Genomic DNA, 25,612 nt, shown 5'->3' with positions numbered 1-25,612 from the left:
ATGGGATGCTGCAAAAGCCATTCTAAGAGGAAAGTTTATAGCAATACAAGCCCACCTCAGGAAACAAGAAAAAGCTCAAATAAACAAGCTAACTTGACATCTAAAACAGCTCAAGAGAGAAGAACAGACAAGACCTAAAGTTAGTAGAAGGAAAGAAATCATAAAGATCAGAGCAGAAATCAGTGAAAGAGAAACAAAGAAAACCATAGAAAAGATCAATGAAACGAAGAGCTGGTTCTTTGGAAATATCAACAAAATTGATAAACCACTAGCCAGACTCATCGAGCAAAAAAGAGAGAGGACTCAAATCAATAAAATTAGAAATGAAAAAGGAAAAGTAACAACGGACACCACAGAAATACAAAGGATCATAAGAGACTACTGTATGCAACTAGATGCCAATAAAATGGAAAACCTAGAAGAAATGGACAAATTCTTAGAAAAGTACAATCTTCCATGACTAAACCAAGATGAACTAGAAAAGATGAATGGACCCATCACAAGAACTGAAATTGCAACTGTGATTAAAAAACTTCCAACAAACAAAAGTCCAGGACCAGATGGCTTCACAGGCGAATTCTATCAAACATTTAGAGAAGAGCTAACACCTCTTCTGAAACTATTTCAAAAAATTGCAGAAGAAAGGATACTCCCAAACTCAATCTATGAAGCCACCATCACCCTGGTACCAAAACCAGACAAAGACTCCACAAAAAAAGAAAACTACAGGTCAATATCACTGATGAACATCGAGGCAAAAATCCTCAACAAAATATCAGCAAACTGCATCCAACAATACATTCAAAGGATTGTACATCATGATCAAGTGGGATTTATCCCAGGGATGCAAGAGTTCTTCAATATCCACAAATTCATCAGTGTGATACACCACATTAACAAACTGAAGAATAAAAAGCATATGATCCTCTCAATAGACACAGAAAAAGCCTTTGACAAAATCCAACACCCATTTCTGATAAAAACCCTTCAGAAAGTGGGCATAACGGGAACCTACCTCAACATGATAAAGGCCATATATGACAAACCCACAGAGAATATCATTCTCAATGGTGAAAAGCTGAAAGAATTCCTGCTGAGATCAGGAACAAGACAAGGATATCCGTTCGTGCCACTACTCTTCAACATAGTTCTGGAAGTCCTAGGCATGGCAATCAGAGAAGTAAAAGAAATACAAGGAATCCAAATTGGAAAGGAAGAAGTAAAACTATCACTATTTGCAGATGACATGATACTATACCTAGAGAATCCTAAAGACTCTACCAGAAAACTGTTAGAGCTTATCCACGAATTTGGCAAAGTCGCAGGATACAAAATCAATACACAGAAATCAATAGCATTTCTATATACTAACAGTGAAAAAGCAGAAAAGGAAATTAGGGAAGCAATCCCATTTACCATCGTATCCAAAATAATAAAATACCAAGAGTAAACCTACCTAAAGAGACAAAAGACCTGTACTCTGAAAACTATAAGACACTGATGAAAGAAATCAAAGATGACACAAATAGATGGAAGGACATACCATGCTCATGGATTGGAAGAGTTAATATTATCAAAATGACTATACTACCCAAGGCAATCTATAGATTCAACGCAATCCCTATCAAATTACCAAGGACAGTTTTCACAGAACTGGAACAAAATATTTCAAAGTTTGTTTGGAAGTACAAAAGACCCAAAATAGCCAAAGACATCCTGAAAAAGAAAAATGGAGCTGGAGTCATCAGGCTCCCGGACTTCAGACTATACTACAAAGCAACAATCATCAAAATTACATGGTACTGGCACAAAGACAGACATATAGATCAGTGGAACAGGATGGAAAGCCCAGAATTAAACCCATGCACCTACAGCCAACTCATCTATGACAAAGGAGGCAAGGATATACAATGGAGAAAGGACAGCCTGTTCAATAAGTGGTGCTGGGGAAACTGGACAGCCACATGGAAAAGAAGGAAATTAGAACACTCCCTAACACTATACACAAAAATAAACTCCAAATGGATTAAAGACCTAGATATAAGACCAGATACTATAAAGCTCTTAGAGGAAAACATAGGCCAAACCCTCTCTGACATAAACGACAGCAACATCTTCTCAGATCCACCTATCAAAGTATTGACAATAAAAAGAAAAATAAACAAATGGGACCTAATCAAACTTAAAAGTTTCTGCACAGCAAAGGAAACCCTAAACAACACAAAAAGACAACCCACAGGATGGGAAAAAATCTTTGCAAGTGAATCAACTGACAAGTGATTAATCTCCAAAGTTTCTAAACAACTTCTGCAGCTCCATACCAAAAAAACAAACAACTCCATCCAAAAATAGGCAGAAGATCTAAACAGACAATTCTCCAAAGAAGCCATACAGATGGCCGAGAAACACATGAAAAGATGTTCAGCGTCACTCATTATTAGAGAAATGCAAATCAAAACCACTCTGAGGTACCACCTTACACCAGCCAGAATGGCCATCAGCAAAACGTCTACAAACAATAAGTGCTGGAGAGGGGGTGGAGACAAAGGAACCCTAGTACACTGTTGGTGGGATTGTCAATTGGTGCAACCACTGTGGAAAGCAGTATGGAGATGCCTCAGAAAACTAAAAATAGAACTACCATTTGATCCAGCAATCCCACTCCTGGCATCTATCCAGAGAAAACCACGACTCGCAAAGACACATGTACTCTGATGTTCATTGCAGCACTATTTGCAATAGCCAAGACATGGAAACAACCTAAATGTCCATTGACAGAGGAGTGGATCCAGAAGAGGTGGTACATATACACAATGGAATATTACTCAGCCATTAAAAGGAATGAAATACCAGCATTTTTAGCAACATGGATGGACCTAGAAATTATCATGCTGAGTGAAGTCAGCCATACAATGAGACACCAACGTCAAGTGCTTTCACTGACATGTGGAATCTGAAAAAAGGACAGACTGAACTTCTTTGCAGAACAGATGCTGACTCACAGACATTGAAAGCTTATGGTCTCTGGAGGTGAGACAGTTTGGGGGGTGGGGGGATGTGCTTAGGCTGTGGGATGGAAATCCTGTGAAATCAGATTGTTATGATCATTATACAACTATAGATGTGATAAATTCATTTGAGTAATAAAATAAAATGAAAAAAAATAGAGCTGGTTCTTTGAAAAGATTAACAAAATTAACAAACTTTTAGCCAGACTATCCAAGAAAAAGAGTACTCAAATAAATAAAAGCAGAGATGAAACAAGTTATAACTGATAGCAGAAAAATACAATGCATCATAAGTCTTTTAGAGTGCTATGACGAATTTCACCAAAAATTGCATACAATCTTCCAAGATGAATAATGAAGAAATAGAAAATGTGAATAGATTAATTACTAATAAGGGGATTTAAACAGTAGTCAAAAATCTCCCCCCAAAAGCCCAAGGGTTCACCAGTAAACTCTACAAAGCATTCAGAGAAGATCTATTATCTATCCTTTTAAAACTCTTTCGAAAAACTGAAGAGGAAGAAAAGCCTCCCAAATACATTTTATGAAGTCAGCATTACCCTAATACCAAAACCAGACAAGGGCACCATAAATAAATAAATAAATAAATAAATAAATAAATAAATAAATAAAATTATAGGCCAATATCCTTGATGAAGATAGATGCAAAAATCATCAAAAAAATATTATCAAACCAAATCCAACAATATATTAAAAGGATGATATACCATGATCAAGTGGGATTTATTCCAGGGATACAAGTATGATTCAGTATCTACAAATAAATCAACAAGATACACCACATTACTAAAACGAAGGATAGAAATTACATGATCATCTCAATACATGCAGAAAAAACACTTGACAAAATTGAACATCCATCTATGATAAAAACTCTCATCAACATAGGTGTAGAGTGAACATACCTCAACATAATAAAGGCCATATATGACAAACCCACATCTATCATCATGGTCAGTGGTGAACAGCTCAAAGTTTTATTCAACATAGTACTGAAAGTCCAAGCCATGGTAATCAGGCAAGAAAAAAAAAAAGACATGCAAATTGGAAAGGAAGAAGTAAAAAGTAAAACTGTTACTATTTGTAGATGACAAGAGACAATACATAGAAAACCCTAAAGACTACACCCAAAAAAATCTTTTAGAACTAATAAATGAATTCAATAAATGTGCAGGATAAAAAATCAATATGTAGAGGTCTATGGCATTTCTATACACTAATAACAAATTACCAGAAAGAAAAATTGAGAAAACAATCCCATTTACAATTGCACCAAAAAGAATAAATTACCTAGGAATGAATTTAACCAAGGAAATGAAAGAACTATACACTGAAAACTCTAAGGCACTGATGAAGGAAAATTAAGAAAACATAAATAGAAAGATATTCCATGTTAATGGAATATTTCTTAACATGCCTATAGTACCCAAAGCACTCTACACATTCAATGGAATCCCTATTAAAATTCCAATGGCATATTTTTAATGAAAGTCCTAAAATTCATATGCAACCACAAAAGACCCCAAATAGCTAGAGCAATTTTAAGCAAAAATAACAAAGCTGGAAACATCACTCATCCAGATTTCAAAATATATTACAAAGCTGCAGTAATCAAAACAATGTGGTCCTGGCATAAAAACAGACATATAAACCAAAGAAACAGAATAAAGAGCCCAGAAATAAACTTACGTATGTACAGTCAACTCAGCTTTGACAAAAGTGCCAAGAGTACACAATGGATAAAGGACTGTTTTTTTCAATAAATGGTGTTGGGAAAAGTTGATCTCCACATGTGAGAGAGAGAGAGAGAGAGAGAGAGAGAGAGAGAGAGAGAGAGAGGGAGGGAGGGAGGGAGGAGAGAGAGAGAGAGAGGGAGGGAGAGAGAGAGGGAGGGAGGGAGAGAGAGAGAGAGGGAGGGAGGGAGAGGGAGGGAGGGAGAGAGAGAAAGAAAGAAAAGAAAGAAAAGAAAGGAAAGGAAAGGAAAGGAAAGGAAAGGAAAGGAAAGGAAAGGAAAGGAAAGGAAGGAAGAAAAGAAAAGAAAGAAAGGACTTAAACCTAAGACCCGAAACCATAAAATTCAAATAAGATAACATAGTGGGGAAAGCTTTTTGACATTAGTCTTGGCAATGATTTCTTGGATATGACACCAAAAGCACAGGTAATAAAAGCAAAAAGAGACAAACTAAAAAGGGTTCTGCAGAGCAATGGTAACAAGAAATGCAGTTTAATTTGCTTTTACAGTCCTTCCAGCCTTTTCTTTAATCTGGCTTATTTCTATTCATCTTCCTTAACTGTCATATTAATTTCTCCATTTCCCTCACACTTCCCAAATCTTTGCTTCTGTTTGATTATACTGTCTGTCATCCTACAGTAGCAATAAGCAATATAAATGTCTGATAACCTCCTTGGGCATCTCCTTTAATAATCAGACACTATGATTTACTTGAAATGGAAATATCAAAATTATGGAGTTCCTGTCATGGTTCAGTGGGTAGTGAATCTGACTAGCATCCACGAGGGTGCAGGTTCAATCCCTGGTTTTGCTCAGTGCGTTAAGGATCCAGTGTTGCCATGAGCTGTGGTGTAGGTAGCAGACGCAGCTTGGGTCCTGTGTTGTTGTGGCTGTGGCATAGGTGACAGCTACAGCTGTGATTTGACCCCTAGCCTGAGAAGCTCCATATGCCACAGGTGTGGCCTTAAAAAGCAAAAAAAAAAAAAAAAAAAAAAAAAAAAACCCAAAAAAAAGATGGCTTTAAATTGATAAATTTGAACAAATTATCTACCTCAATTCAAGATTCTGTATTTTGAAAAACATCTGCATATTATTTCTGTATCTCTTCTAAGAGATATTTATCCCACATATTGTTGGTAATACATTTTATGAATACTTAACAGTTTATTACTATTTAAAATATTTGACTAAAAATCTTCAATCTTAAGAAACCAATACAAAAGCCACACACATGATTCTAACATTTTACAACTCTAACTTATAGGAAAACTCCTGTCGTGGTAGCCAGAAAGCTATGGCCTCTACATCAATAGATTCTGGTTTGATGTAATAATGAACAAACACTTGGGTAGGGAGCAGGAGCAATAACCCCATTTTTATTTCTAGCAACTTTAAATCCTTTTCTAGAAATGTCAGGAGCTGGGTGACAGACATTAGAGAACAATAGCTCAATTTTCTTTGAACCAGTTTCTTTTGAACAGGTGTCATGTAAATATTAGGAGGCCAAGTAAACAGGTATCAATAACATATATGTGTGTGTATGCATGTATATACTTAGGATATTACTTCTAACATTTTTCAAAGAAATTAAAGACAGTTAATTTTTGCTTTGATGTGATTGATAAAATGAGAGTAGATACTAAAAGGCAACTGTCAAATAAGTTTTTATTTTTCCATCATCTTTATTATCCTTAGCAGTATTTAGAGGATTAAAAATAGAGATTTAGCAAATATCTAAACTTAAATTCAATCCCAAAATGGTATAGTAATGTGAATAAAAAAACATGCCTTTCAGTGCAATTTGTTTACTTAAATATTTTGCCATTTCCTCTTTCCAAGCAAATTACCAAGTATGCTATTTTCTAACTAGTTTTATAAATTTTATTAATGTACCAGTGTCACCTAGTTTTTTTAAATAGTTCATGAGATCAGCTAAAACTAAACAATGTAATGGGCAGACTTTTTTAGCCCTCAAATTTCATCATGAATTGTCAGACTTTTACAAATAACATGAAATCCAAGAGAATAATTAAGCCACATTTATACTGAATTATATGTTAATGTAAAATCATGCATAGTTGTGTGTGGTATTTCAACTTTGATTATATATAATTATCTGAAATCAGAGGACAAACAAATTATCAGACATCATTTATCTTTAAAATCAAAGAAAACCAGAGATATCCTATTTTAAGACATTCTTAATTCTCATTTTCCAGTCAGCAATGTTTCTCAAAATTTGATATATGTTAAAATCACTTGGGCCATTTCAATGATGTTAATGCCGTTTTTTATCTTAAATAATTTCTTTTTTTTATCTTAAATAATTTTGCTAGAAAAACAATTACACTTTGAGCACCAAACCAAGAACCTTGCATTAGTAGGGTCATAACAATTGAATCAGAGTGTGTGGAGATAGATTTTTTTTAAACGATTCTTGGTGATTCTAATATAAAGTTGGGAAAAACTGATGTAAAATACATAAAATTTTAGAACATGAATTTTACTAGTATAAGTTTTCTTAGATGACAATACAGGCTACTGATAATTTTTCCTTTCAAATATACTTTGTTAAAGGTGTTAATTTGGAGACGTTCCATATGGATGTCCTTTAAGTATACACAAGAAATCTTTGTACTATGACTCAGTAAACATGAGTTAACATATAAATGCATATTTGAAAATTTATTAAGCTGCTTTTCAGATGATTTAGGTAAATAGGTAGATTTTCACTTTTGATAGAAGACTTCAAATCAGAGAAAATCTATTATGCAACTATTAACTTGGCAGTGAGCAGCCAACTCATTTTTGTTAATATTTAGTGCAGGGGTGAAGAACACAAGCCATGAGAAACATTTCATATGAGAAGGATCATGGTGTGGAGAAAAAATGTGTTCTGAGGGCAGTCTCAGAGTAGTGCTCCCCCCTCCCCACTTTCTAGATACGTTACTGGGAAATTTATTTATAATCTTGAACTTCAGTTTTCTCATCTATAAAATGAGATACTAATATCACCTTTTCTCTCTGGGTTCAGCATTGGGAGGGTCATGCAAGATTGTAAGTAAGCTGGAACTATAACAAAACATACAGACTAGTTGTTTCATCACTGAACTAGCTGGATGATTCATGTAGATAACAGATTTAGGGAACATATTACCTGCTCAATACTATTATTCTACTTCTCACATTAGTTTTTAAAAATCCTTTTCTTGATTATGAGTCTGAGATGGGTATGGCTAAGGTAACAAACATCAATACTCTGGCCTAAGAGATGAAAAGTGGCAGCAGAATATAAAGAACAAGTTACTTATATTGCTGTGTGCTGCTAAGCAATGTTAAACTTTTTTTATTTTTATTTTTTGTCCTTTTGTCTTTTTAGGGCCGCACGCACAGCTTGTCCAGGTTCCCAGGCTAGGGGTCCAATTGGAGGTGTAGCTGCCGGTCTACTCCAGAGCCACAGCGACGCAGGATCCAGGCTGTATCTGCGACCTACACCACATCTCAGGGCAATGCCAGATCCTTAACCCACTGAATGAGGCCAGGGATCAAACCCGTGTCCTCATGGATGCCAGTCAGGGTTCGTTAACTGCTGAACCACGACAGGAACTCCAGCAATGCTAAATTTTAAACCAATTTCTGAGGTGAAAATGTGGGCCTGCGTAAAATTTTGAGGAGGAAAATATCTGATTGCAGAACTCAGGCTTTAATCATGACAACTGTAAATATTATTAACTATATCGAATGCTCATTGAAAAGTTAAAGCAAAATAACATATTTCATTCTGGTTCTTTGATTTATCTGTGGCATCTTTAGAGAGAATATCAACTGAAAGGCAATTACCTAAACGATGACCTAGTTATTCTCATCCTTCAAATACCAAGGAACATGTATCCCTTTGTATATACAAATAAGAACTTTGTGATGGGAAAAATATGAACCTAACTGAGTTAAATGAACTAAAAGGGATGAGTTATTTTAAATAACAGAACCTGAGTTCCCACTGTGGCACAATGGGATTGGTGGCATATTCGCAGCGCTAGGACACAGGTTTGATCCCCAGCCCAGCATAGTGGGTTATAGGATCCAGCATTGCAGCCTGGTTCTGATCCCTGGTGGGGGAACTCCATACGGTAAGGGGCAGCCAAAAAAAACAGAACCTAAAAAAAGTCTACAAACAATATTATTCTGGTAAGGGTGTGGAGAAAAGGGAACCCTCTAACACTATTGGTGGAAATGTAAATTGGTACAATCACTATGGAAAACAGTAGGGAGATTCCTCAGAAAACTAAACCTAGAACTACCATATGATCCAGCAATGCCACTCCAGGGCATATATCCAGAGAAAACCATAATTTGAAAAGATAAATGCACCCAAATGTTCACTGCAGCACTGTTTACAATAGCCAAGACATGGAATCAAATCAACTTAAATGTTCATCAGGAGAGGAATGGATCAAGAAGGTATGGTACAATATATACAATGGATATTACTCAGCCATAAGAAAGAATGAACCAATGCCATTTGCAGCAACATGGATGGACCTAGAGATTTTCATGCTAAGTGAACATCATGAACTCCAAGGGAAGAGTTTCAAAAAGGAGGAAATAACCAACCAATTTTCTTTTTTTGTCTTTTTAGGGCCACGCCCACAGCATATGGAGGTTTCCAGGCTAGGGGTCTAATCGGAGCTGTTCTTGCTGGACTATGCCACAGCCACAGCAATGCCAGATCTGAGCTGCGAATGGTTCCTAGTCGAATTCGTTTCCACTGTGTCGTGATGGGAACTCCTTATTCAACCAACTTTCAAAAAATTTTTCCAAAAACTGCTATAAGACAGACCTCTACTGTACTTATTCAAGGCTATTATGGCCCACTTAATTTTTCTTTCATATCACTTTTTAAGGTTTATTACTCTAATTTAAAGATGTGATTATTTAAGTAATTCTGCCTCTCCACTAGAATGTAACCTCTATAAAGGCAATAACAATGAGCATTTTATTTAACATTACCTAGCTGATAATGAATATTTGTCTGATGAGCATTTCTTACCAGTGCCTGGCAAAGAGCTTAGCTAAAAGTAGGTGTTAAAATATTAATAGAAGAAATGCTTAATCAAGATGAGATAATGTCAGTGGATGTAATAATGGAAGTCACTGGCTATCTCACTGGAGGGATTCTGGTAGAGAAATTGGGATGACAGCCAGAAAAACAGAATAGGTGAACGAGAAAGTGAGAGATGAGAACTCAGGAAACAAGTGTAGACAATTCTATTGAGAAGTTTGGTTGAGAAGAAAGAGAAGAGGTCATAGCTAGAAAGCAAAGTAGAAGTGAAGGAGGCAGAATGGTATTTTCCCCATTCAAAAAAAATTTAACTATGATATATCAATTTGTATAGCTCCCTCTTCTGTCCTAGAAGTTACCTTTTTCTCTTCCAAAGTAGGAAGAACCTGATTGCTTATGTTAGTTAGTTTTAGAAGTTATGCCACTCAGCATCTCCTTCGTCTCCTTTATAATAACTGATGAAAATGACACAAGACACCACAGGTAGCAAACTTACATCCTTTCTCAATGGAGACATTGCAATTTGAGGTAGTTATATATTAGAGGTTCTAGAATAGGGTGTAGGTAGTTCTCTCTGAAGGGGTATATTAAATACCCTGGGGCTATGACATTTATTCTCTCTTCTCTAGAATTTAACCATCCAAAAGCCCTAAATGCTTTTTCTTTTCACTTGTAGTAGATAGGCTGTTACGTCAGTATATTTGAGACTGTTTTACATTCTCCAGTAGTATTACATTAAAAGACTCATTTGAATTTTCAGTAAATCTGAAGGTAATTGATTATATTTACATGAATAATTTCCATGACTCTCAAGCTGAAATCATGACCATAGGGTAAGGAGGAAAGGAGACTGTCTTAGAGTTATTTTCTTTTTCTATTTCAATGTCTTACTAATTTTGAAGCTAAAATCTATTTTTTTACTACCTTAGTTGTTAAAAATTCAGTGTGAAATATTCCTAAGGGTGGAAATTATCTGTGGAACTCTAAGAATACCTGAACATAGCTAATACCTCATCAGGTGTGAAGTCCGTGCCTGCATTAGTTATAAATTAAGCAGGCAAGACCCGGCTGCAATAGTATCTGACCTGTTTCGAATGACTCAAATTCTGTCTTTGAGGATTATGACTATTTTATATTCCAATAATGTGAACCATCTTTAGCTATCTTTTGAGTTTATTCACCTTTGCTACTTTTTAAAAGGATATATTCTTCAAATATTTTCCTTTGCAATCAATCATGACTAGCAAACTTTAAGGTGAACACCATAATAGCTGTAAGCTCAGGCTGGTTTCAACTTCACTTAAATTATTTTCTGAATTGCTTATGTGTCTTGCCAGTCATGATTGTTTCCCTTCAAATACTGTTACTATTAGACTTTCTGCTTTCAGGGTATGGAGACATTAAAGCTGTAGGCACTATTATAACAACAATTTTAGTAAACATATTTAAACTTTGCTCCAAGATTTGTCAATGATGAATGTGAATTTTATCATTTTCTTTCTTTCTTCTACTTTCTCCAGTGTTGTACAGTTCAAAGATAGAGATTACGCTACTTGCTACCAGCATGTCCTTGAATGAGTTATTCCAATGAATCTCATTCTCTAAAAATTAAGAGGTATAATATCAACCTCATGGAATTTCTAAAGGAAATGATGTGTACAAAATAATTAGAACTTGGCTCCTGAAAAGTATTAGGAATTTCATAAACACTTAAGATGGATTATTTCCTGGAAAATAACAAATGTATGCTTAACTGTTTTACTGATTCTAAAATAATGTATTCTCAATGTAGAAAGCTTTATAAATAGAAAAGCATAAATTAGAACCATCTGTAGAACCATCAGACAAATAAAATCATTATTAATATATCTATGCATTAAATACAGAAAAATAGGTAAAGCCCTAAGACCCAGAAACTAGCACTTGTGTTCAAAATATATATACTATCCATATACCTATACATACATATATATCATATATATATGTAATTGGCATTATATATATGTATGCACAGCAGAATAAGATGATAAACTATGCCCTTTAAAATATCTACAGTTATCTATATGTATATCTCCATACATATAGATGTAGATGTACTATAAATACATCTATATCTTTAAGGATAATATGGTTTAAACCTCCAGGCAAGCCTTTTTGTGGAGATTAAAGGTTTTCTTCTATCAGGAGTACTGATTTGTTCAAACTAACACCAGTGGGTACTACTCACAGCCTCGTGCAAGTTCTAACATCTAAGTAACAGGCATATTCTCCTCTCCTCTCTTCTTGACAATTTAGAGAAATAAAAGGGCTTCTTATTGTGGTGTTTTTGTCTAAAGGTGTTTTTATACAGCCTATAATATTGGAGGTAGGCAGGACAGTGTGAGGAGTATAATTGCTTGTGGCCGCAGGTTTGCAGTGGGGTAAAGAGAGCATCAACAGGAAGTAGATCTCAGCACTGTAGGCACTACTATATTTCCCACATCTGATGTGCTTGCTTTGGCCAATAAGAACTGCACCGGTGTCTGCTGTGTATGGGAACCTTGAGTCTCAATAATCTGTTCAGGGGCACCGGATTCATGACATTAATTATTTGGGGTTTTAGAGATATCTGCCGCTCATTTTTGCTGTATTATCTCAGGTAGGTTATGTCACCTATCCGAGCTAAAGCTTTTTTTTTTTTTTTTAAATCAAGACTCTTGCTTGCAAGCATGGTAATTTAATATAAAGAGGTGTACATAAAAAGGAAATGTAGTGGCCCTAGGATGATATGAGGATAACTAACATCTGTTGAGAACTTTCTATTGGCTGAAGCCCATTTCAATTATATTTGCTTACTTAAGATGTCCACAGTTGTATACAGCAGATATTATTATTATCGCCATTATATAGATAAGGAAACTGAGGCACAGTGTAATACTCAAGGACATGTAGTTAATAAGTATGAAGCTGGGACTCACATTGATAGCAGATGCTCAACAAATAGTAGCTGTTGAATAAACACATGAAGAGCCAGAAAGTGATGAGTATAAGTAGATGGCTTGGTTGGAAGTAATAAAACATTTATGAAGCCAAAAGTGTGATTTTCATATGATTCACTTAATCTTATTTCTTTTCATGGTTAACAGTGGCATCCTTATCCTCATCTATCTCTGGCTTCTGGTCACCTGACAAGCCAGTGAGTGAAGAGATCTGTGTCATTACTGGGATTAACACCTTAAGCATGCTCTCTAGATGGGGGATAGTCTAATCTTATACATGACATGATCAGCATAGGAATTATCCAATTGCTATGTAATTGCCTTTCTTTTTTTCCCTTTTCTTTTTATTATAGTTGATTTACAATGTTCCTTCAATTTCTGTTGTATAGCAAAGTGACCCAGTCATACATTTATGTACATTCTTTGTTTTTCATGCTATCTTCCATCATGTTCTAACCCAAGATACTGAACATAGTTCCCTGTGCTGTACAGTAGGACACCATTGCTTATCCATTTCAAATATAAAAGTTTGCACCTACTAACCCCAAACTCCCCATCCATCCCACTCCCTCTCCCGCCAATTCCCCATCCTCCACCCTGGCAATGACAAGTTTTTCAATTAGAGATTCTCATACTAAGTGTTTTCTTTCTTTTTAGGGCCATACCTGTGGCATATGGAAATTCCCAGGCTAGGGGCCAAAGTGGAGCTATGGGCCTACGTCACAGCTGCAGCAACACCAGATCCAAGCCGCATCTGCAACCTATGTACATTTCAGCTTGTGGCAAAGCCAGATCCTTAACCCACTGAGTGAGGCCAGGGACTTGACCCACATCCTCATGGATATTAGTAGGATTCTTAACCCTCTGAGCACAGTGGGAACTCCCGTAATTACCTTTCAAAATGTATTAGAAGTACAAAGACTTTCAATAATGACAAAACTATGTGCTGAGTTAAAAACAGCCAAGGGGATCTGCTTCTACTCATAAAACAATCTCTGTATTTCACTCAATATTCTTACCTTTTTATGCTTTGCCTTCTTTCAAAAGGAATTTGAAGTGATTGAGACATCTTTTAAAGTTGCAAGTCTTCTTCAAAGAAGCCCACCTTACAGATACCTAATCTAGAATACAAAATAACAGAAAGTTATCATAAAGTCAAACTAAAAAGTGTATGCACTAAATGTATTAAAGAGAAACAATAAAAACCAATTATAGTAGAAATGTAAAGTTTCAAACAAATCAGATTAAACTATTCCAAGGGGAAAGATAAACTTCTTTATCTCAATTATAATAATTAACAAGAGTAAGAATTCTCTTACAATGAGTAAGGTTCACTACTGCTATAATTTATTGAATGACTCCTGTAAATTAAGTGTTTACCATTTGTTCACTTAACCAATGCTTTTTAAAAGTGCCTTTTATGTCCCAGGCCCAGTTCTAGGTGCTAGGGTTACAAAAGTGAACCAAAAAGGTAAAATTTCTTGTCCACAAAGAGTTTACCTTTTAATGGGGATGCAGAAAATAAACAAGCTAAAGAGGTGAGCTACAGAGTATGTTAGATTGCAATAATCTTCACAGCACTACTAAGAAGTGAGTTATTACCTCACATATCAGGAAAGGAATGTATGAACAAGTTTGGCAATAATTTTTTGTCATCTCTTCCCTTGCCCAAAGGGTATGCTCACCCCTTTGTTGATGCAGTAAGTATGTAACATGCCCCATCAGGAGGGATTAGGGCTGCTACAGGGCTGTGGCAGGCCATGATGTTGTGACACCTTCTACCTACCCATGGTAGAACAGCTTATGGTCCTCAGAGTGAGGACTCAGATTCAAACTTGCTATATTTGGACAACATCTGGACATAGTAAGTTTGAATCTGAGTCCTCGTTCTAAGGGCTAAACAGAAGATGGTAAGAGAATCTTTAAATGAAAAAACGGGATTGGAAAACTTTCTGCTGGATTGGGCAGGTAGGAGAATGTGAATATTTTTGAAGGCCAGACTCAGTGGTGTGGAAGAGGTAACAGAAAAGTATGTAAAACTAGGTAACGTATAATAGAGGAATAAATACAGAGAGCTATGGAGATAAAAAAAAAGGAAATTTAACGATGTCTGAAGCAACCATGGGGCCCTCCATGGCACTTAAAAACTGTGAAGATTCGAATTATAGGAGGGAGAGAAAAAATGAGAAAAGGGAACAGAGTATGCAAAGATGAAGTAGGAAGTGAAAAGAGAGTCAGCACTTTAATTTGACTGTAGGGTAGAGAATATATTTGGATTAGAGGCCAGTAAGAATGGGAAAGCAGGCTAGGGACAAGTCATGAAACTCCTAGAATACCACAGAAATTTTAACAAAATAATTAAATTTAGTCCTAAAGAATTATATTAGAGCAAATTTTGTTTTGAAAATATTATTAAAAATAAAAAAGGAGTTCCCTTCATGGTGCAGTGGAAACAAGTCTGACTAGGAACCATGAAGTTGTGGGTTTGATCCCTGGCCTCATTAGTGGGTTAAGGATCCAGTGTTGCTGTGAGCTGTGGTGTAGGTCTGGCAGCTATAGTTCCAATTGGACCCCTAGCCTGGGAATCTCCATATGCCAAGGGTGTGGCCCTAAAAAAAAAAAAAAAAAAAAAACAAACAAGACATATTATCTTTGTTGTAATAAATATTTTGGGTAATCTTCCCTCAAATAATAATCACATTTCAATGGAAAACTGATGAATTTTAAAGCATTCTTATAGGGCACGTAAAGCATCCGGTAGGGTCATAAGAACCAATTTCACTGTTGGTCACAAGATATCACTGTATATGTTTTTGTTACTCTGGCTTCCAATTTTATTTTAAATTATAGTATCTTAACACATACATATTATTCTTAAACATTTTCATGGAACTTAAATGAAAGGTGGCCTTATTTATATTTGAAATGCCACCTATACAGCATTGAATAGGGTTTTTCCCCAAAGGGCACTAAGAGCTAATTAACTAATCAGCATAATTCATTAAGTGGTAAACCAGTACATTGTATTTTATTCAGGATTTCACCTTGATATAATAATAGCACTGACCCTCAATACCTGGAGAGAGCAGCACTTAACTGGAAGAACTGCTAGACTTCTTCTAAATTCTAGAAAGTTAAATCACTTTTTAATTTTATTTATTTAAAATTGAAAACTTTTTTTCCCCCACTTTTGGGGCCACACCTGTGGCATAGGGAGGTTCCCAGGCTAGGGGTAGAATCAGAGCTATAGCTGCAGGCCTACACCACAGCCACAGCACTGCCAGATCTCCCACCCACTAAGCAAGGCCAGGGATGATACTAGTCAGATTCCTTTCTGCTGCACCTCAAAGGGATCTCCTAATCTTTTTATATTCTTTCAAACTTTCTGTGGTTTTATCCATTTTTAATTATATTTGAGGACAAGATCACTGTAAACATAGGTCATAATGTTAACCTTAAGGGTACTTAAGGCCTTAAAATGTTTCAGGCCCAATAACCTTCTTGATGTTTTTACTGCGGCAAACAGTACTACTTGCCTATCCAATGCCCATTCCCCTCACCAGTGTTTCTTGATGGCAAAGCACAACTTATATAACGAAGGCTGATAGAGACCATTAATGCAACTTATTGACCAAAGACTGCAGTCTGAGTCTCATCTCCTGTTTCTTCTCATTTGCCAATATTCTAGCTACAATGAACTTTTTGAACTTCCTGAGATAGGTCATCTTTTTTCATGTCTCTTTGTGTTTTCAGATGCTGTCCCCTCTACATGGAACATGCTTCTTCAACATCTTAACTTGGCTAAATCTTAACCATCTTCAAGACCCAGCTCAGGCTTTCAGTACTTCAGGCTGGGATGGGTGGTCTGAGTATGTGCTATACAATCCCCAGGGCATAACCCTCTTCTAGCATTGAGATTATTTAATAAACAGGCATTTAACAGTTATTATGTTCCAGGAACTATTCTAACTGCTTCACATTTCTTTCTTTTTTTGTTTTGTTTTTGTTTTTTAGGGCTGCACCCACGACATATGGAGGTTCTCAGGCTAGGGGTCAAATTGGAGCTGTGGCCACTGGCCTATGCCACAGCCACAACCAAGTGGGATCTGAGCTGTGTCTGTGACCTACACCACAGCTCACAGCATTGCCGGAATCTTAACCCACTGAGTGAGGCCAGGGATCAAACCCTCAAACTCATGGTTCCTAGTCAGATTCATCTCCACTGAGCCACGATGGGAACTCCTGCTTTGAATTTATTAACTCCCTTAATTGTCCTAATAACCTGTGACACATATGCTACCCCATTATTATCACACTGTTTTATAACTACTGGAATTTTTGTTGATCTCCATTCTACTACAGAGCCTGGATTATGTTATCATCATTTATGAGCCTAGCACAGTGCCTGAGCAACAGTAAGTATTCAATATAGCCTTACAGAGTCAATATATTTGTTTATTAGCTATACAAAAAGTTGTTTAGAGTTAGGTTTAGATGGGATTGGAGTAGAGGGTCAAGAGTAGGCTAGTGCATGTGGTTCTGAGGGTTAAAGGAAGAGTAGGATGCATGCCAGAAGATCCTTTATAAACAGGGGATCTCATGTAGGCTCTGGCTCCTCAAAAGGGCAACAAACAGGAAGAGGGAGCAACAAATGAGAACAGCAGAAGAAACATGAGTCTTATCTATTTCAGTTTTGTCTAGTATCATCTTTGAGAACAAGACTGAGGAATTCGAGGCCAGGGAGTTATATTTCCTAGGTTGCCAGGGATTCCAAAGACCTGCAGTCTATAACCAACACAGAAGTTTTAGGTCAAGGGAACTAGATGCTACTTTCACCCTTTGGTGAGATGGTAACTAATTTGTTGAAAAGTTTCACGTCTTTCCCATCATTAAAGACTTCTGGGAATGACCTTGTATCAACTCCCTTAATAGACCATTTCAGAGTTTGTTCTTACTAGTAGCTAATTTCAGTTTCTGATAAATTTTTGAGCTAATGTCTTTAAATAACTTTTGTAGAAATAGAAAACAATTGATCAGCAGGTTCAATAAATTCTCCATATTTGCAGAGGATGTTTTCTTGAGCTCTTATAATAGGAAAGACCACCAACTATTCACCTATAAATTAATAGCAGCTCACATTTATTTTCAATGAGGCACTCACTCCACTTTGCATGGAAAAGATCTCATTTAATCCTTACATGATGGTGTGGGTTAGGTACTAGAATTAACCTCATTTTTGTGTATGAGAAAACTTAGTCACAGAGAAGATAAGAAAATTGTACAATTTGCCAAATGAATACATGGTTAATTTTTCCCTAATTCTTACCACCTCCATCCTTAATGAAAACAGAATCACCGATTAGGGTCAAAGATCATACTGGCTCTGAGAATTTAATTATTTAAAATGATGATGTCTGAATCCCAAACCCAGATATTCTCCTGTGTAAAGAAATGTCTTCCTATAAAGAGTGGGGATTAGTCAGCCTGTTATTAAATTTTTTAAATTTTTAATGATTTTTATTTTTTTCCATTATAGCTGGTTTACAGTATTTTGTCAATTTTCTATTGTACAGCAAGGTGACTCAGTCACACATATATAGGTACATTCTTTTTTCTCACATTATCATGCTACATCATAAGTGACTAGATATAGTTCTCAGTGCTATAGAGCAGAATCTCATTGCTTATCCATTCCAAAGGTAATAGTTTGCACCTATTAACCCCAAATTCCCATTCCATCCCACTCCCTCCACCTCCCCCCTGGAAAACACAAGACTGTTCTTCAAGTCCATGATTTTCTTTTCTGTGGAAAGGTTCATTTGTGCTATATATTAGATTCCAGATATAAGTGATATCACATAGTGTTTGTCTTTCTCTTTCTGACTTAACTTCACTCAGTATGAGAGTCTCTAGTTCTCTCCCTGTTGCTGCAAATGGCATTATGTCATTCTTTTTTATGGCTGAGTAGTATTACATTGTGTATATATACCACATCTTCCTAATCCAATCATCTGTCCATGGACGTTTGGGTTGTTTCCATGTCTTGGCTATTGTGAATAGAGCTGCAATGAACATGCGGTTGCATGTGTCTTTTTTGAGGAAAGTCTTGTCTGGATATATGCCCAAGAGTGGGATTGCGGGCTCATATAGTAGTTCTATATTTAGTTTTCTGAGGTACCTCCAAACTGTTTTTCATAGTGATTGTACCAATGTACATTCCCACGAACAGTGCAGGAGGGTTCCCTTTTCTCCAAATCCTCTTCAGCATTTGTTATTTGTGGACTTATGAATGACCATTCTGACGGATGTGAGGTGGTACCTCATAGTAGTTTTGATTTGCATTTCTCTATATAATCAGTGATGCTGAGCATGTTTTCACATGCTTTTTGGCCATCTGTATATCTTCTTTAGAGAAATGGCTATTCAGGTCTTTTGCCCATTTTTCAATTGGGTTTTTGGCTTTTTTGCTGTTGAGATGTATAAGTTGTTTGTCTATTTTAGAGATTAGGCCCTTGTCAGTTGCATCTTTTGAAACTATTTTCTCCCATTCTGTAAGTTGTCTTTTTGTTTTCTTTTTGGTATCCTTTGCTGTACAAAATCTTGTCAGTTTGATTAGGTCCCATTGGTTTATTTTTGCTTTTATTTCTGTTGGTTTGAGAGAATGACCTGAGAAAAACATTTGTAAGGTTGATGTCAGAGAATGTTTTGTCTATGTTCTCTTCCAGGAGTTTGATGGTGTCTTGTCTTACATTTAAGTCTTTCAGCCATTTGGAGTTTATTTTTGTGCTTGGTATGAGGGTATGTTCCACTTTCATTGATTTACATGTGGCTGTCCAGGTTTTCCAGCAATTCTTGCTGAAAAGACTGTCTTCTTCCCATTTTACATTCTTGCCTTCTTTGTTGAAGATTAATTGACCGTAGGTGTCTGGGTTTATTTCTGGGTTCTCTATTCTGTTTCATTGGTCTGTCTGTCTGTTTTGGTACCAGTACCACACTGTCTTGATGACTGTAGCTTGTAATATTGCTTGACGTCTGGGGGAGTTATGTCTCCTGCTTGGTTTTTGTTCCTCAGGATTGCTTTGGCAAGTCTGGGTCTTTTGTGGTTCCATATAAATTTTTGGATTGTTTGTTCTAGTCTGTGAAAAATGTCAAGGGTAATTTGATAGGGATTGCATTGAATCTGTAGATTGCTTTGGGTAGGATGGCCATTTTTACAATATTAATTTTTCCAACCCAGGAGCATGGAATATCTTTCCATTTCTTTACATCTTCTTTACTTTCCTTGAGTAATATTTTATAGTTCTTAGCATGTAGGTCTTTCACCTCCTTGGTCAGGTTTATTCCCAAGTATTTGATTTTTTGGGGTGCAATTTTAAAAGGTATTATATTTTTTATTCCTTTTCTAATATTTCATTGTTAGCATACAGAAATGCAATTGATTTCTGAATGTTAATCTTATATATCCTGTTACTGTGCTGAATTTGTTGATCAGTTCAGGTAGTTTTTGGGCTGAGTCCTTAGGGTTTTCTATATATAGTATCATGTCATCTGCATACAGTAATGATTTTACTTCCTCTCCTCCAGTTTGGATATCCTTTATTTCTTTCGTTTGTCTGATTGCTGTGGCTAGTACTTCTAATGCTATGTTGAATAAAAGTGGTGAGAGTGGGCATCCTTGTCTTGTTCCAGTGGGAGGGCTTTCAGCTTTTCTCCATTCAGTATTTTACTTGCTGTGCTATTATTAAAATTTTTTAGCAGCCTCTCCAGATGTTGTTTGTCCAGGAATTAACTGAACTTAACTATTCACTTTTTACATGGGGGTGAGTTTAGTCATATCGTAAGAGTGTTTATCCTTGGAAATGCAAATGAAAACAACAGTGAGATACTTCAAACCCACTAGGATGGCCATAATGAAAAGAAAGATAATACCAAGTGTAGGTGAGGATATGGAAATATTAGAACTCTCATACATTGCTGTATGTATAATGGGGATGTATAATGGTACACCATTTTGGAAAACAGTTTGGTGGCTGCTCAAACAGTTAAGCATAGAGTTAACATATGACCAATGAATTCCACCTCTAGGTATATACCAAAGAGAATTGAAAACCATATGTACACAAAATGAATCCATTATAAGTTCATCATAGTATTATTTGAAATAGCCAAAGGAAAGAAACAACTATAATGTCTATAAACTGATGAATGGACAAATAAAATGTGGAATATCTGTAGAATAGAATATTATTCCGCTACAAAAAGGAATAAAGTACTGATGCATGCTACAATACACAGATAAACTTTGAAAATATTATGCTCAGTGAAATAATCCTGTCACAAAAGACCACCTACTGTATGATTCCATTTATAGGAAATATTCAGAATAGGCAAATCTACATAGATACAAAAAAGATTAGTGCTGGCCTAGGGATGGAAGGATGGGGGAAATGGTAGGAGACAACTAATGGATATGAGGTTTCTTTTTGAGGTGATGAAAATGTTCACAAATTGGTTGTAAGATAGAGACACAACTCTGTGAATATACTAAAAACTGAATTGTACCGTTTAAATTAGTGAATTTATGGTATGTCAATAAAACTGTTTTAGAAAATAAGAGTGTTTATCCACATTACTCCCAATAACACCTGTTAACATTAGGTCATCTGATGGATTACCATGGCAGTGATATGAGAGTTTAGTTGTATTCTGTTTTCAGTAAATCTCACTTCAGTTAGTTGTTGGGCATGAAGTAAAACAATAAAAATAATTACCAGTGGGGAGCAGGTAGCCTGATGTTCTACTTGGATTGTAGAAGCATCAGCTCTTCCCTTAGTAATGCAGAGAGCTGCACTGTCCATAACTGGATTGTCATTAAGAATTCAAACCAAGAGGAAGAAGATGTTGGGAAATGTTCATTCTTCCATCTTTCTGCCCATGAGATAGCCCCATGACTTAGATTCTAAAGCTTAGAAGCTTAATTTGTTTTACCTTGACCCAAGGGCAGAAAAGGAATAAGTAATGCCAAGAACTGATTTTAAGAAGGAAACTTCATCTCCAGGGAATAAGATCACAGAATTGGCCTAACAACCCCCTCACCCCTCAACATACATCCCAGACATTCCCCAAAGAATGGGAAACCATTCTCACGACTTTATCTTATCAGTCCATAGACATCCCCTTGAATATCAAGACCTCTTGTTCTTAATATAAGCCTTTCTGAATGTAAAAAAGATATGGGAAACATGTTTATACTCACACTTGTATGTAACCCAACTTCAAATCAGTGGAATCTCAAAGGAGAAAATGCATCAGCCCAGCGATGAATCGCAATTACATTTTACATCATAGCTGGATAACTGAATGGCCTTTCTCCAATTCAACAGTTAACATGAAGAGTGGGAACAGTTACTAGCTCTGGGTGAGCAGGATGGAAAGCATGAGAGAAGAAATATTCACTGCATTTTGAATGTGTGCAGAATATCCCAGGTTTTCTAAAAGGAATACTCTGACAAGAAGTGGATGATAGTAGGTTACCCTAGGTAGTGGCACCCCTTTGAGAATTAGTGCCTCTTGAAGTCAAAACAATAGTGCTTTATTAACAATATGTACCCAGAACTATCCAGGTTTTTTTCAGAATACAGATTAAGTGTCTCATGAAATGAATATGGTGAACATTGAATTTTTTGCCATGACTTTCTGTGTTTATTCCTCCCCTGTCCTAGAACTGCTGGATGCTAATTTGAGAAATGCTTAACTGGAGAAATATCTGGAAGGTAAATTCATTGGGATTGTTGATGGCTTAGGTAAAGAGTGAGAAAGAAGGTGAAGAATCACAAAGAGTCCTTTATTTTCTGTGAAGAGACTGACCTGTGCAAAGAAGCCTGAATTAATTTTATAAGAAGATCAGTTCACCAGAAGATAGTCTAATGCCAGTGGGTGGCATCTATGTGGAAAAGAAAAGAGATTTATCATTTGTGGAATACCGTTTCTCCTCTGGTCTCCAAATTGATAATTTACATAACAATTTTCTTTAAATATAACAAAGATATTTCTGTAAAACATAATTATTTGAAAATAACATGCACCGCTGCAGAGGAAGAAAACATTTTAGCAGTGAAAAGGTTCAAGAAAAGGCTTACTATTTCACCTCCCTTGGGAGTGGTGTAGACAAGGCCTCTCAAGATTTAAGGTGCTGGGAATCACTTGGGGATCTTATTAAAATGCATATGTTGATTCACGAGTTCTGGGTTGGGGCCAGAGACTGCATTTCTTAAAAACCCCTAGGTGATGCTACTGCTGGCCTGTGGGCCACATTTGGTAAAGCAAGGATGTAGAGGAAGTCTCAATCTATTTTTGGTCATGAAATCAATTTCATGAGTTGTTAGAGAGGTGAAAAATAGATATAAAATAGAAAAAGGGGGGAACATCTGAATTCACTGCACATAGTAAAAATACTGTTTGATAGGAATTTTGTTTCAATTAGGTACAGTTATGATCCAGTTTATATGCCCTGTATCATAATGTATTCTGTGTCTTTTTTATCCTGGGTCTCAACACTGGAAAGCTATGATTGTGGAGGAAACTTGTATTAACGGATTATCCTAGGTAAGTGCTGAGGTTCCTTCCTACTTTGAAATTATAAAAGTCTGTGCAATCTTAGGTTTCTTGTTCAAATCTCTTACTAGCATTCACACAATATTCAAAGAGGCTTGAACATCGTCGAATCCATTAACTTCATCCTTATACGGGGAACCCAAGATGTTGAATGCTGCAAAGCATTACGTAAAGGTGTGTCATTTCCCCGTGGTTAGTGCTATGGTAAAAAAAAGCTTTGAGTTAGTTCCTGTTTCCAGGGTGGATTTTTGGTTCTTCTTTCTGTTATTGTTTTGATGCTGGGGTCATTTGTTTAATTGCAAGGGGCTGTTAACATTGATTTGTGAATTATAGGCTAAGGTATTTGGAAGTGAAATAAGAACCTAAAAGAGTTCATGTCATTTCCAAAGTTACCTTGTTTACAAGGTCATAATTCGAATTCTAAATAAATCTGATTCATTATTTGTTAACTGAACAGAGATTGCATTTGAAATTCAATCAAGATACTGTGTCACTTTTCTTGTTGCTGTAATTTATAATTTGTACCAAAAATATCTTACTGGGAAAGATTATAGGCTTCCCAAGGGTACAAGTATGTCTACGAACACACACACACATACATACTGTTTGTAAAATTTAGTGCTGGAGCACAGCAACTAAGCCCAAGCTAAAAGATCTGCAAATGCTTTTTTTTTTTTTGTCTTTTGTTTTTTTAGGGCCCCACCTGTGGCATATGGAGGTTCCCAGGCTAGGGGTCAAATCAGAACTGTAGCTGCCGGCCTACACCACAGCTACAGCAACGCAGGATCCAAGCTGAGTCTGTGACCTACACCACAGCTCATGGCAATGCCAGGTACTTAACCCACTGAGCAAAGCCAGGGATGGAACCTGAGTCTTCATGGACACTAGTCGGGTTCATTAACCACTGAGCCATGATGGGAACTTCAAGAGTCGCAAATAATTTAATGAGGCATTTTAGTTTGGAGTTTTACTATGCCAATAGTTAGGAGGCTAAGTTTGCTTGCCTGCGTAGTCATTAATTTATGATATCTCTTGTTAGCATCTGAACTGAAGGAGTTAGAGCCGACCATGCCAGTTCATGTCAAAAAAAAAAAAAAAGCCTGATACTATTTGAATTATGTTAATTACATGGAGTTCCTTCCGTGGCTCAGTGGAAATAAATCTCATTAGCATCCATGAGGACGCAGGTTTGATCCCTGGCCTTGCTCAGTGGGTTAAGGATCCGGCATTGCCATGAGCTGTGGTGTAGGTCGCAGACTTGGCTCGGATCCAAGTTGCTGTGGCTGTGGGGTTGGCCGGTGGCTACAGCTTCAATTCGACCCCTAGCCTGGGAACGTCTGTATGCAGTGGGTGCAGCCCTAAAAAAAAAAAAAAACAAAAAAAAAAACAAAAAAAAAAACCAAAAACTGAATTATGTTAATTACAAAAGTAGTGGATACTATGTTTTAAAAAGCATAAAACAGCCACTATTTTTGTATTTTATAGTTGTTTTCCTGCATTACCAGATAGTTTTTCATTTAAAAACATGAACTGTTGTTTCCAATAACGCATTGGGTAAAATCAACACAGTATTTCCTTCTTAGTTAAAAAATAACTAAATCCAAGTCCAATCTGACTACCAATGCTAAAAACATTTAATTTGATCTTCAGGCATTTCAACAATATCTGATCGATGTGATGCAGAAAATGGATTTTGGGAATTCTAGCTACTCAAGCTCAAAATGAAGCAACTTTGGGGAGAAATACAATTAACCAAATGCTCTCAATAACATCTGAATGGAACTCAGAAAGTAACTTCTCTTGATTCCTTTTCAATTATTCAGCTGCGTTCTTATGTTCACCTACTAAGTCCATACTCAGCTGGGTGCTAAGTGTATTAGGAAATACAGCATAAATACAAACTCAGTCCTGTCTAGAAGTCTCTTTCAGCTCGCTTTTCTAAATTGCTAGAATTTCAGAGATGGAAGGTCAAATGGATATAAATTCAGTTCAGTTGAAGAAATCTGCATGTAACTAGTGGTAGATCCTGACATTCTCTTTTTACTGAGTTACATTACTATTTGGCATATTCTTAATGTGGTTAAAAATAAAATTAAGTGTAGACTATGTTCTAAGGGACCAACAATTAACAAGCTAGTGACTGTTTTCTATTTACATTTCAGATGCTCAAGCTAATTGTTTACATGCCAAGCTATGC

The 25,612-nt window shown here is 36.3% G+C and overlaps 1 long non-coding RNA gene across 2 annotated transcripts in view; it reads right to left on the bottom strand.

Annotated features, from left to right (window-relative positions):
* LOC110257744 overlaps positions 1–25,612 on the bottom strand; it is a 209,210-nt gene that overhangs the window by 47,916 nt on the left and 135,682 nt on the right. For both annotated transcript variants that reach the window (XR_002340686.1, XR_002340687.1), the window contains one exon: positions 13,821–13,922. This is a non-coding gene — a long non-coding RNA (uncharacterized LOC110257744). The remainder of the gene's footprint in view (positions 1–13,820; positions 13,923–25,612) is intronic.

Source organism: Sus scrofa, chromosome X, assembly GCF_000003025.6.
Source record: "Sus scrofa isolate TJ Tabasco breed Duroc chromosome X, Sscrofa11.1, whole genome shotgun sequence".
NCBI classification, from domain to species: Eukaryota; Metazoa; Chordata; class Mammalia; order Artiodactyla; family Suidae; genus Sus; species Sus scrofa.
This window is presented reverse-complemented; position numbering and strand designations above follow the sequence as displayed.